We start from the raw sequence: 13,180 nt of genomic DNA on the forward strand, positions 1-13,180 counted from the left end.
TCCACTTGATCCAGAGCTGAGTTAAAGTTCTGAATATCCTTGTTAATTTTCTGTCTCATCGATCTGTCTAATATTGGCAGTGCAGTGTTAAAGTCTCATACTATTATTATGTGGGTATATAATATAATATATAAGTCTCCTTGTAGGTCTATAAGAATTTGTCTTATGAATCTGGGTGCTCCTGTATTGAGTGCATATATATCTAGAATAGTTAATCTTCTTGTTGTATCGATCCCTTTACCATTATGTAATGCCCTTCATTGTGTTTTTTGATCTTTGTTGGTTTAAAGCCTGTTTTGTCAGAAACTAGGATTGCAACCCCTGCTTTTTCTTGTTTTCCATTTGCTTGGTAAATTTTCCTCCATCCTTTTATTTTGAGTCTATGTGTGTCTTTGCATATGAGATGGGTCTCCCGAATACAACACACCAATGGGTCTTGACTCTTTATCCAGTTAGCAGGTCTGTGTTTTTTAATTGAGGCACTTAGTCCTTTTACATTTAAGGTTAATTTTATTATGTGTGATGTTGATCCTGTCATCATGATGCTGTCTGGTTATTTTGCACAGTAGTTGATGCAGTTTCTTCATCGTGTCTTTGGTCTTTATACTTTGGTGTATTTTTGCAGTGGCTGGTACTAGGATTTTTTTTTTTCTCCTATATTTAGTGCTTCTTTCTGGAGCTCTTGCAAAGCAGGCCTGGTGGTGATGAAATCTCTCAGTATTTGCTTGTCTGAGAAGGATTTTATTTCTTCTTCGCTTATGAAGCTTTGTTTGGCTGGATATGAAAGTCTGGGTTAAAGATTATTGTTTTTAAGATTGTTGAATATCAGTCCCCAGTCTCTTCTGGCATGTATGGTTTCTGCTGAGAGATCCACTGTTAGTCTGATGGGCTTCCCTTTGTAGGTGACCTGGCCTTTCTCTCTGTCTGCCCTTGACATTTTTTCCTTCATTTCAACCTGGGAAAATCTGATGATTATATTTCTTGAGGTTGATCTTCTCTTGGAGTATCTTAGTGGTGTTCTCTGTTATTTCTTAAATTTGAATGCTGACCTGTCTTGCTACGTTGGGGAAGTTTTCCTGCATAATATCCTGAAGTGTGTTTTTCAACTTGGTTCCATTCTCCCCATCTCTTTCAGGTACTCAAATCAGTCATAGGTTTGGTCATTTTACATAGTCCCATGTTTCTGAGAGGTTTTGTTCTTTCCCTTTCATTCCTTTTTCTCTAATCTTGTCTGCCTGCCTTATTTCAGCAAGATGGTCTTCAAACTCTCATATTCTTTCTTCTGTTTGATTGATTTGCCTATTGATACTTGTGTATGCTTCACAAAGTTCTCGCTGTGTTTTTCAGCTCCATCTGGTCATTTACATTCCTCTCTAAACTGGTTATTCCAGTTAGCAGCTCCTCTAACCTTTTATCAACGTTCTTAGTTTCTTTGCATTGGGTTAGAACATGCTCCTTTAGTTCAGCGGAATTTGTTATTACCCACCTTCTGAAGCCTGCTTCTGTCAATTCGTCCATCTCATCCTCCATCCAGTTCTGTGCCCTTGCTGGAGAGGTGTTGTGAACATTTGGAGAAGACGCACTCTGTCCTTTTGGGTTTTCAGCATTTTTTCATTGATTCTTTCTCACCTTCATGAGTTTATCTAGTTTCAATCTTTGAGGCTGCTGACCCTTGGGTGAGGTTTTGTGAAGACTTTTTTGGTTGATTTTCCTTTTGCTTTCTGTTTGTTTGTTTTCTTTCAATGGTCAGGTTACTCTTCTGCAGGGCTGCTGTACTTTGCTAGGGGTTCACTTCAGGCCCTATTCATCTGGTTTGCTCCTGCGCCTGGAGCTGTCACTCAAGGAGGTTGGAGAACAGCAAAGATGGGTGCCTTCTCCTTCCTCTTGCATCTGACCTTGAAGGGCACCAACCTGATACCAGTAGGAATGCTTCTGTATAGGGCATCTGACAACCCCTGTTGGAGGGTCTCACTCAGTTGGGTGGCATGGGGAGCAGGACTCATTTAAGAAAGCACTTTGGCTATCCCTTGGTGGAGCAGGTGTGCCATGCTGGGGGAAACCTACTTGTCTGGGCTGTCCAGATTCCTCAGAACTAGCAGGAGGAAAGGCTATGTCTGCTGGTCTATGGAGACAATGGCCACCCCTCCTCTTAGGGGTTCAAGCCCAGGGAGATCAGAATTCTATCCCTGAGCCCTTGGCTGGAGTTGTTGGAGTTCCTACAGAGAGACCCTACCCAGTGAGAGATGGGTCAGGGTCAGGCCTGAAAAGGCACTCTGGCTGCAGTCTGCCATAGCCAGTGTGTTGGGCTGTGGGGACTAGTCTTGGGACAAAGCCCTCCAGCCTCCCTGGCTCCAGCAGGGGAAAAGTGCAGCCTGGAGCTATAGAGATGGCTGTTGCCCTTCCTCTGCCGTGGGAGCTTAGTGTGTTAGGCAGCTAGCAGTCCCAGTGTTGGCTGCCACCCCTCCCCTAAGAGCTCAGACAGCTTAGACAACAGACAGTTGCCCCTCCCCCCAGGAACTCGGCAGGCTTAAGCAGATTCTAGCTGAGTGGCTGTTGAGAATCTACGTGGCTCCCTGGTTGGTATTGTAGGCCCCAGTGGTGTGGGCTCACAAGTGGGGCCTTCCGATCCGATCCATGGGTTGCACAGTTCCACGGAAAAAAGCACAGTTTCACAGGCTGGGTAGCATGCTCACTCACCATCTCCTTTGGCTGGGGTTTGGGGGCTCCCGTGCCCCATGTGGCTCTCAGGTGAGCCACTGTACCACACTGTTCTTCCTTTCTCTCCACGGGTTATGCCAGCTGCCTAGTCAGTCCTGATGACAGAACTTGGATACCTCGATTGCTGCTGCTGGATTCACACACTATTTTGGTTCTTTTCAATCGGAGCCTCCAATCACCACTGCTTCTAGTGGTCATCTTGGCCCCGCTCCCCTGCTCCGCCCAAGATTCTCTTTGAATAGTGATTCAGATTAATAGTTCAGGACACAGTTATGGTGTCATAGGAAAGTGGATACTTCTGTGAACATTTAATGTATGTGATGCTTAAATAATAGCAGTGACAACAAACTCAGTAACTTAATAAAAATTTTAAAAATAAACAATGGGGTATTATGTAAGAGTACAGAGATATGAAGGAAGCCAGAAGAGACTAATAAATGTTTGTCATCAAAATAAATTTTATTAAAAAGTCTAATAGCCAAAATGCAATTTTTATGAGGCGATGGAGCCATTTATAAACAGAGATTCAGTGTGTTAAATATAACACTGAAGGAATGAGGTAATATTAAGCTTGGCTAAGACTGGTTATTTTTCCACTCTTGGGCAGTTTAACCATTGTGCTTAAGTTGTTCAGTTAAATAAGTCAGATATACTGTTTGTTTCTTCATTGCCCTGATTGGTTGCTTGATGAAACAGCTCGGTCATAATGGCTGAGTTATGGCTGAATTGATGGTGCCCATAAATACAAACTAGAGAGGATTATGTACTTTTCAAATTGCAAGACACATTATAGATTGCCTAGTCCAACACATGTAACCAAATCTGCCTTAACAGAGTTTGTCTGTAAAATCTCATTTTGGAGGGAACTTGGAAGGACGAAGGATACTTTTTTGGAAAATCTGACATATGCCTCTTGCATGGTACTGGAAAGAGCTTGGAATGGGGAGTCAGAAGACTTGAGTTTAAGTCTTAGTTCTGTTTCATATAGCAATGTAAACTTGGGCAGGTCACAAGGTTTGGATGCCTACCCTCTCAGTTGTAAGGTGGGGGCAGTAGTACCACCACACAGGCCTGTGGAAGAACTGTACACTTGTTTATTTTGTTTGTGTTTATTAGTAATAATCATGTGTAGAACACATTTGACTGGAGGCAGTTTTGTATTTATAAGTTATCTCTTATTGCTCATGGGTGTTCCTTTATTTTCACTAAATAAGTTGTGAATTTCTTGAGTGTCAGAAACCTGTTATTTTATTATTCCTTATTGCAACTAATATGGTGCTGTCCCCACAAGATGATTTTAGTTAGTACTGTTGACCAATTGACTGAATATTTGCCTAATCATAGGGACATCAAGTGGTGGCTACCAATGAGAGAGAACATGTAATGGAATGTCATTAGCTGCTGTGTATTCTGCCAGTAAATGCACTCATGTTAATGTTATGTATCATTAGTTTTGAAAATGTGTACTAGAAACTTTTTGCTTTATGAAATTAGCTGAATTTATGAAGAGAATTTGCATTTTTATTTTCAACATACCTTTTATGATATCATAAGATTTTGATTTGAACCAAAGAATATTCATAAAGTATTGTTCTCTGTTGAAGAACTTTAATGAGAAATGTAAGTCCTGTATCATTCTGGCATACATTTAGTTTATAGTCTGCTGGAAGACCTGATCTTTGTCCAAAAGTTTGCTTTCCTTTGCAACGTATTGTGGTATTTTTCATTCCAACTCAATGCTCTGCCTATCATTAGATACTATTAATTCAATATCCATAAATGAGCACCTACTATGGGTCAGAAACTGTGCTATCTACCAGGGATTTACAGAGAAATATAATACAATCCTTGTCCTCAAGGAATTTACTGTCTGGCCATGGGAACATAAAGCATTATGGCAAAGGCAGTGATGGTGTTCTGTACACAGTATTGTAGGATTCCTGTATTTCCTCCCTGACTCCTAACCAGCCAGGGAAGGATCAAGGAAGGCAGGGAGTGAGGAGACGAGAGGCAGAGGACACTACTCCATGGAGGACATTAACGCCTTTTCAAGAAGTTGATTTTAAACCCATGTACTATTAGGAACATGGCAATTGTAAGCACTGGAGTCAAATATTTTAATGTTAGATCACTCTGGCAGTCGTGTGTAAGTGGAATTTGAATGGGACAGCAAGAACAAAGATAGCTGCATTAGGTAGAAAGCCATTGCAGTAGACTGGAATAGAGATGATGAGTTCTACTTGTGGTTATTTTCCATGGAACTGTAGACTCCCAGGTGTCAGAAGACTCTCCTTTCATTCTTTAAATATTTATATAGTTAATAGTTAATGAACACTTGCCATATGCTGAGTACTGGGTATGAAGAGACAATGAGAACATTTAGTTACTGTCAAAATAGAAAAAAATGCAGAAGTGTGACAAACGTTATGACGTAGGTATAATCAGGTATATGGCAGCACCAGTGAGGAACTATTAACTCACCTTGGAAACCAGGAAAACCGCCACTGAAAGTCCTCCAGGGAAAGAAGGTACAGGCACAGAGGCATCCAAGCATGGGAAATTGTATGTGAACAGGCACGGAGGCATAGGGACACATGATCTCTTCAGGGAAACATGACTAATTCTGCATGTCTGCAGCACAGGAACCTGGCGGTGTATGTGAAGGGTGCTATGGCACTGAAAGAATATGTGTTTTGCTTGGAAAGTGATTAGGAAAAGTTTTAAGTGGGGATACAACCTATTGGATTTATGTTTTGGAAAAATCTCCCTCCAGCAATTAAATGGACTTCATAAAGAAAACCCTAGACCAAAGGAGACAGGAAAGCAAGGATAAGGATCTGAATAAAGGAGATAGTTGGAGAATAGATGAAAGGGCTCAAATTCAATAATTACTTAGGAGGTGAAATTTATTCTAGAGATTCCACAGGACTCAGAGCCTATGTGAGTGCATGACCCTCACTCAAGAGCACTGCAGGGAAAGCCAAGGTTCAGTTAAGGTGAGGAGGTCAGGCATAGGTCTGTGAAAAAATTGAATATGTGTGGTCATAATTTTTCATTTTTTAGAGCCACAGGGTAGAAGTTCTAAGGTCACAGATAGTGTAAATGTTTGGGGATATGGGAATGAAAGCAACAGTGAAAGAATATGGATTGAAAGACTATGAATGAAGAGTCTAGGGAAGAACAGGTGAATGAAGGGACTGCCACTTAGAGCATCTACCAAGAATAATCAATTAAGTCATTCATTCACTCAGAACATTTTCACTTAGTGAGTTTATTCTGTTTATATGTTGTATATATGTTTATATTTTATTTAATTTATTATGTATTGGGTTTATTTATTTATTTATAACAAACATATATTTGTGACTGAGCATCAACAATGTACTAAGTACTCTGTAAGGTCCTGGGGATAGTCATGAACCATGTGTACCAGGAAAGGACCTACTAGCCTGAATGTCTGAAGTGAGCTTTGGTGTTAAGTTGATGTGGTACTCATGCTGGCTGAGCCCTAGGTGGTGAGAGAAAATACACCATGAGAAGTTGTTACCCCTATAGGAGGCAGCATGACACAGTCTATATCGGAGTCTCAGACAGCACAGAATATCCTGGAATGCACAGGCTCTGGACTCATCCAGGCCTGAGTATGAGTTCTGCTTCAATGTGTACAGTTACGTCCCTGAGAAAGGAACTCATTCCTTCTGTCTCAGTCTTATCCTTTGTAAAATAAGGATAGTGATAGCCACTTTGGAAATCTACTTGAGTATTCAAAGGAAGTGCATATAAAGGTTAAGTAAAGAGCCTGGCTCAGAGTATGCACAAAAATAATTAATTGTTGTCATCATTATTATTTGGTACATATATTTAGATATTTAGAGCCACAAGAGAATCAAAGACTTGAATCTTCAGGAGATAGAGACCTGCTCTGAAGGCACTGAAGCCAGTGTGGACTGAAGCTGCACATAACATCAAAGACAGCTCTGCTGGTGGCCATAGAGATTGGCTTCCTGTTGAAGGACTTCAAGGTTGCAGGTACTGGAAATTTGCTTACCTTTCTACACTTTTTTTTTTTTTTAATAAGTGAGAGCTTTACAGTGCCTAATAGAGCTAAACCACATTATTTCACTTCCTTAGATTAAGCGTCCAAATTCCTTTACTGGCAATTAAAGCTAATGAAAAATAACTTATGTGCCTAGAATCTATTATAACTATCAGAGTCCAGTGATCAATTTGGTTTATGATGCAGATAACCTGCACAGTCTAAGATAACATTGAAAAAGAGCAACATGAGGTGAGGTGATCTAGAACTGTGATATCAGCCCAACACATTTCTGCTAACAGACTGAGTCGCTGGAGTTTAATCAACTGAAGAGAACAGTGGCGCTTATTGAGTGTGCTAATTCTCTAGGCAGAAAGCTTCCCAGAGCACACACAGCAAAGATAAACAAGGCTATGACTTGGTATGGAGAACCTACACAATTGTGGAGGCTGAAGGATCAAACAAAGACAATTAGGATCTCGGTTGTCACAGCAATTCTGCTTATTTAGGTTAGTTTGAGTTTATGGAGGGTTTGTTATTTAGGAGTCATTTTAGAAGGCAGACAAGAGTTATTGTTACTACAAGAGATGTTGAACTTGTGGCTGATTTTATTATAATGGGTAATGTTTACATTAATATAAAACAGTCAAGTAGCAACATTATTATTTTCAGACAACTCCTCTGGCTTTCTAGACTTCCAACAATGTCCTCCTGACCACCTTACAATGCCATCTCTCCCTCCAGAGGCAATGTTTAAAATACTGGAATAAATCTTTGAATCATTTTTTCATATTGGACAATATTCAACTATTTCATATTGAACATTATTTAAAAAGCAGAGTTTAAAGCAGTTATCTCTCCTTACTCCCAGTGGAAACCCTTGACTCCAAGTTGACATAGCTGAGAGGACTGGGCTTTGTAAACAGCTAGACTTCAGTTCAACACCCGCTTCCACTAGCTGTGTGACCTTAGGCAAGTCACCTACTGTTTCGGGGCCTTTGAACCTATCTATAAAATGGCAGTAACTATGCCCGTCTAGGGTATCTGCAAGTAGTAAATGGGAAAGCCTGTTTGAGCATAGATTGCAAGAGCCTGCAATGCATGTTCCCTCCCACTCCCTTCACCTCACTAAACCCCTCACTGGACAGGGACCTGACAGAGGACATCACCAAGCTCAGATTCCAAAGGCTTGAATTCTAAGTGTCTCTGTCATTTACTCATATGGTGTCCTTGGACAATTCATTTGCCTCACTGGGCTCCAGCATGAGAATTGGCTTCAGGAGACCCAAGGTATTTCTGGCTTCTTGAGGAGCCTCCTCACTTCCATAGGTTTGCTCGGGCAGTCTCTTCTGCTGGCATAAATCTTTGTCTTCTACCTGTCCTAATGCCTTCTATTTCTCCTGCCCATAGTGATCCTCTGCTCTCTGCAATAGTGTAAGATTTTCTGTGTGTATTACTCACTGGGTGTGTGATTGTAAGCAGCCTTCTTTTATTCATTAAACTTTCCAGTTTTTTGTTCTTGTCTCCCTCTCTAGAACAGAAAATCTCCCTGAGGAAAGGCATGTGTTTTATGCTTCTTGGCTTTCTTCAGTTTGTACCAGGAGCAAGGAAGGTGATTAACGGCACCTTGTTGAAGTAGCGGTCAACATTATGTGTACAAAAACATAGCCATGTGTTATTATCCATTTAGAACAAGCCAAAGTGCCGTTCTTGAAAGCACTGAGTGTTGCCATCCTGCCCAACACAATCCACTTGTCCACCTCTTTCCATTTTTTCTTCTCCTCTGCAGGGACCTGGGAATTTTCTCGAGGCTTACCTATGCATGGAGAGAACTAAGAGCCTTCCTTCACTCTGTGAATTCCTGTGGACTGAAGTCCTTCTCCAAGTTGAGCTGTGCAGTTTCACACCATGACAGATTTTCCATTTCTTCCTCCCAGAAACCTATTGGCAGAAGCAGTCTGCATGCTACACTGTTGTGGTAGGCGGCAGACACGTGTGACTCAGAGCATGTTTGACTTCCCGGAACAGATTTCCAAGGGGGTAATGGCTAATGAGCTCACCTTTGAGTCTGCCAACAAAAGAGGCCCACAGAGACACCCAGGCCAGCTGAAATCTACCAGACACAGAGAAGAAAGATTCCAGACACCAGCAGGGTCTACGAATGCCTGCTAGACAGCCGCATAAAAAGAAAGTTACCTAATTCTGAGAAACCAGCTTCACTGCATTGGTCCATCTAATCATGAAGTAATCCCACAGGTAAACTTTCAGTGGGAGTAACAAGAAAAAGAAAGGGCTATAAGGTCTATGTTAATGAAGTCATAATTTGCATTAGGGTCTGTCTTAGGGCTCCACTTTTATTTTCTCATTAAATATTTGTTGAATTCCTACCATGGGTCAGTCCCTATTCTAGGTGCAGGGGATATATCAAGAGACAAAAATCTCTGCGCACCCCACCCCTAGAACTCATATGCTTATATGAGACTTAAAAACAGCATCCAAATTTTCACAGGTTAACACTATTTTACCAACCTGAGCCCCTTTGCCTCTTGGTCCTCCAGTCTCTCAAGGAGTTATTCAGTGAGACTTTCTTTCATTTCTGCCAGGTGCCTAGTACTGTCCTAGCTGCTCACATGTTGATTTTGATACAGTTCACAGTTCATAAAAACACCAAAATTGTTATGTTACCCAGGATGGTAAAATACACTTTCTGAATGTGTAAGTGATCATTGTGATTATCTGTTATACTTTCCAACTCACTTATCACTAATGAATAGCTTTTAAAGGGGTTAAATGAATAATTACCTGATGATGAATAAAGAGAGTAAGAGTGGTATTAACCCCCATCAGAACCACAGTACCATCATAATACCTTGCCTCTTACTAGAACTTCATAATTTTCAAAGGGTTTTTTCAGTTTTTGGTTGCTTAGAGTGTTGATCGATCTATTGAAACAAACCAGAAATCCAGATTAGTTTAAAAATACCTGTCTTGGATGCCCATTATGTGTAAAACACTTAGCTAGGCATGGGAAATCTACCAATGAACAAAAAGAAATGAGACTCTTGTCCTCAGGGAAATGAAGATAAAGACACAGAATGCTGAGGGAGGGAGTGAAGAGCCCCAGTCTTGGAAGGCTCAGGGAAGTTTCCTGGGGAAACTGAATTTATACTTGGCCCTGAAGTAGGACTTCCATGAGCGGAAGACATGGGGAGAAGATTTCCAGCTATTGCGGTAAATGTTAGTTTCACATTGGCCATACGACAGGCTGCACATCTGTTCCATTGTCTCTGGGGATGGTTAGAGACCTTGGAAAGAGCAGGTAGTTCTGCATATTAAATTATAACCCATCAGGCGGCCGGTTAGATGAAAGGGCCTGGCTTCATAATTTCTCTCTTTCCATGAAGTAACCATATGGTCACCTTTCAGCTGAAACATTGTCCTAGGACTGAACTGCCTGGCAGCCGGTGACTTTTTTTGTTTTGTAAGATTAAAAGTACTTTTCTTTTTTGATTATAAATACAATCAATGATAATTGTTTTTATAAGTTGGGGAAGGCAGAAAAGTATATGGAAGAACAAAGGAATCAACAATGCTACAATGCAAATTCATAATTTGCATTTTGCAATATTTCTATTGAGCATTTTTCACTGATACAGTCATTCATTCACATTTATAACTGGGCTTCTTATGGATAAATAGGCCTGCATTAGTGTGAGAGGAAGAAGGCCACACAATGACAGATTCAAGTGCTTAGCAAGATACCGTGGCATCTAATGAATAGGTTTTAAAATTAATAGGGAGTTTTGGTTGGTTTTCAGTTTTTAGAAATATTTCATTCTATGAAAAGTTGAGATATGTGTGGGATATGAAAATCTGAGATATGCATGAATATGTTATTATTTCTTACCATAAATTTTAAGGTAGGTGTATTTTTTAATTCTTGCTTTATAAAGGAATACATTTAATAACAGAGATTCAACAAGTTAATAGGAAAGGGATGCTACACCCTAGTACATCCAGGCAACATTTTGTCAAGGTTCTGCCTATCCAGTCTCACCAATTCTGGATCTCTGGATGGGAACCAGGTTCAGATAGCACTCCTTAATAATGTGATTCAATTAAACAGAAGTGGTTTAATTAAAACTAATTGAGACTTTAAAAGGAGATTGGATGCTATTGATTATGTGATCTCTGTTCTGTTGGCCACCGTGATGTGCACAACTGTTTGGTCATGGACTATATTGAGAAACATTTTCTCTGATTAAAAAGAGAAGAGCCAAGTAGGCTTGGAGCTAGCTGGGGGACCAACTAGAGAGATGGAAATCCTTGATTTCCTGATGAACAAGAACATTTTTAAAGACAGAAATATGTGGAATCTGTTTTTCATGTTTTTGAGTTTGTAGGGACTGAATCCCAGATCTGTTTAAGCATTTGTGAGCACTAATGCTTTTGTGAGAATGAATTTTTCTGAAGGAACTTACAAAAGTGTTGAGTTTCATGTTTGGGTTAAAGCAATCAAGCATGAAGACAAATATATGGATGAAGGGCCAGGATGGAGAGAGAACTTCTCCAGGCCATCTGAGTTCCAGATAGATAGAATAAATTACAACTAACATGCACAAAGAGTGGAATGCCTTACGGTACTGATGTGAGCAACCTATCTCTATTTAGACCACTATGACTGCATGTTGGACCTCCCAGGCCCCTCGGTAAGGCCAGTATTTCCTGAAGAACCTTTCTCAAACCCATACTTTATTTTATGCCTTCCATAATATCATTTCCATTTCCTTAAATGCTACCATCCCCTTTCCTGTCCTGACCTCTCACTGCCTTCTATTGAAATACCGCCTGCCCTTGACTTATCAAACTGTACTGTCACGGTTTGTTTGCTTGACTAACTCCTTTAGTTTATAATTCTCCAGAATGCAGGAACTATGCCTAGAAAAATGGTTGGTATATAGCAAACACTTGATAATTTATTGATTCATTACTGAGGAAATGTAAGTGGGACTTAAGTTTGCTTAATAAATGTTTCCTATTATTGACATCTACTAAAATCCAGCTTACCTAAGCTGGATTTTATTTTTTTATTTTATTTCTGATATATACTAACACTGTTTTCCTTCTCTGACTACATTTATTGGGTACTTATTATGTGCAAGACACTATGTGACCTCATTTAATTCTTACAGTATCCGTGTGTTGTAAGCACTATAATTATTTCTACAGGTGAGGAAATAGAGTCTCAGGAAAGGTGGGTGACGTGGCCAAGGTCATAAAGCTGAGAAGTGACAGGACCACAATTTGTGGCCAGGAAGTCTGATGCCAGAGCCTACAGTCTCTTCTACTCACCTCAGAAGTCCTACTTGTCCTTCAGGGCCAAGCATAGACTCAGCTTCCTCAGGAAACTTTCTTGCAGTTATTGTCATCGTCTATCTTCTCATCTCACCATTAGGCTGAAGGCCTTGTGAGGCAGGAATCGTGGGTCTCCTCTTTCTATCATCTCGTTGTATGTGGCCGGCATCTTGTAAAGTTGTTTGGAAAGGGATTCCTACCTGTACTGGGCAGATGAGGGGAAGGGGGCTTGGGGATTTCTCTAGTCTTACACAGCCACCCTCTGTCAGAGCCAGCGGTAGGCCTTAGGTGATCATCTCTAGTTCCAGCCTCCTTTCCTGGAAGAAAATGCCTTAGAAAATTCCTTTATAAACAATTCAGGAGGTGATAGAGTTCGGAGATTCTTAGAATTGCAAGAAACCACAATGGTTACCTAGAGAAATGTCCTCATTTTCAACAGTAGGCCTAGAAAGGAGAGGTGATTTATCCAAGACTGTGGAGGGAGTTAGTAGAAAGACTGGAGTAATGAAAAACAGACAACAACTTGCAGTTACCAGATCTGGGATTTAGTATTCATTCTGACACTTAGTTCTTAATGAATGGCCTATAATATAAAGTATAATTATTCAGATTCAAACCAAGTTGACAGTGTCTTTTCTGTCATTGCCCTTGGCCTATCTATATGCAAAGAATAGTTTTCTTCTTAGCAAAAACTCCTTTTATTCCACTTGGCACAGGCACTATTTATTGAACTGCTATTGCTTTAAAGTTTTCTTTTTTCCTGACTTATGTTCTCTTGCAGTCTCCTGGCTTCTTCCAGCTATAGCCTCTCCTCCCCCAGCCATGCTCCCTTCACCCTCTCAGCTCCCCATCCTCTCATCAGCCTTTTGTTTTCTTCATGGATGCCAAGTCAGCCAACCAGCATTGCTTGTCTCCTTTCCTGCTGTGCTCCACACACCCAACTGAGGCTATTTCCTGGTTGCCATCCTGAACCAGGCTGCAATTGCTAAAATATTAATGGCTTCCTTGGTGAAAAATAACACCGACACTTTAGACCTAATACCATAAAAACCCTAGAAGAAAATCTAGGTA

The sequence above is a fragment of the Colobus angolensis genome, unplaced genomic scaffold (genome assembly GCF_000951035.1).
Source record: "Colobus angolensis palliatus isolate OR3802 unplaced genomic scaffold, Cang.pa_1.0 Scaffold126, whole genome shotgun sequence".
Taxonomy (NCBI): Eukaryota; Metazoa; Chordata; class Mammalia; order Primates; family Cercopithecidae; genus Colobus; species Colobus angolensis.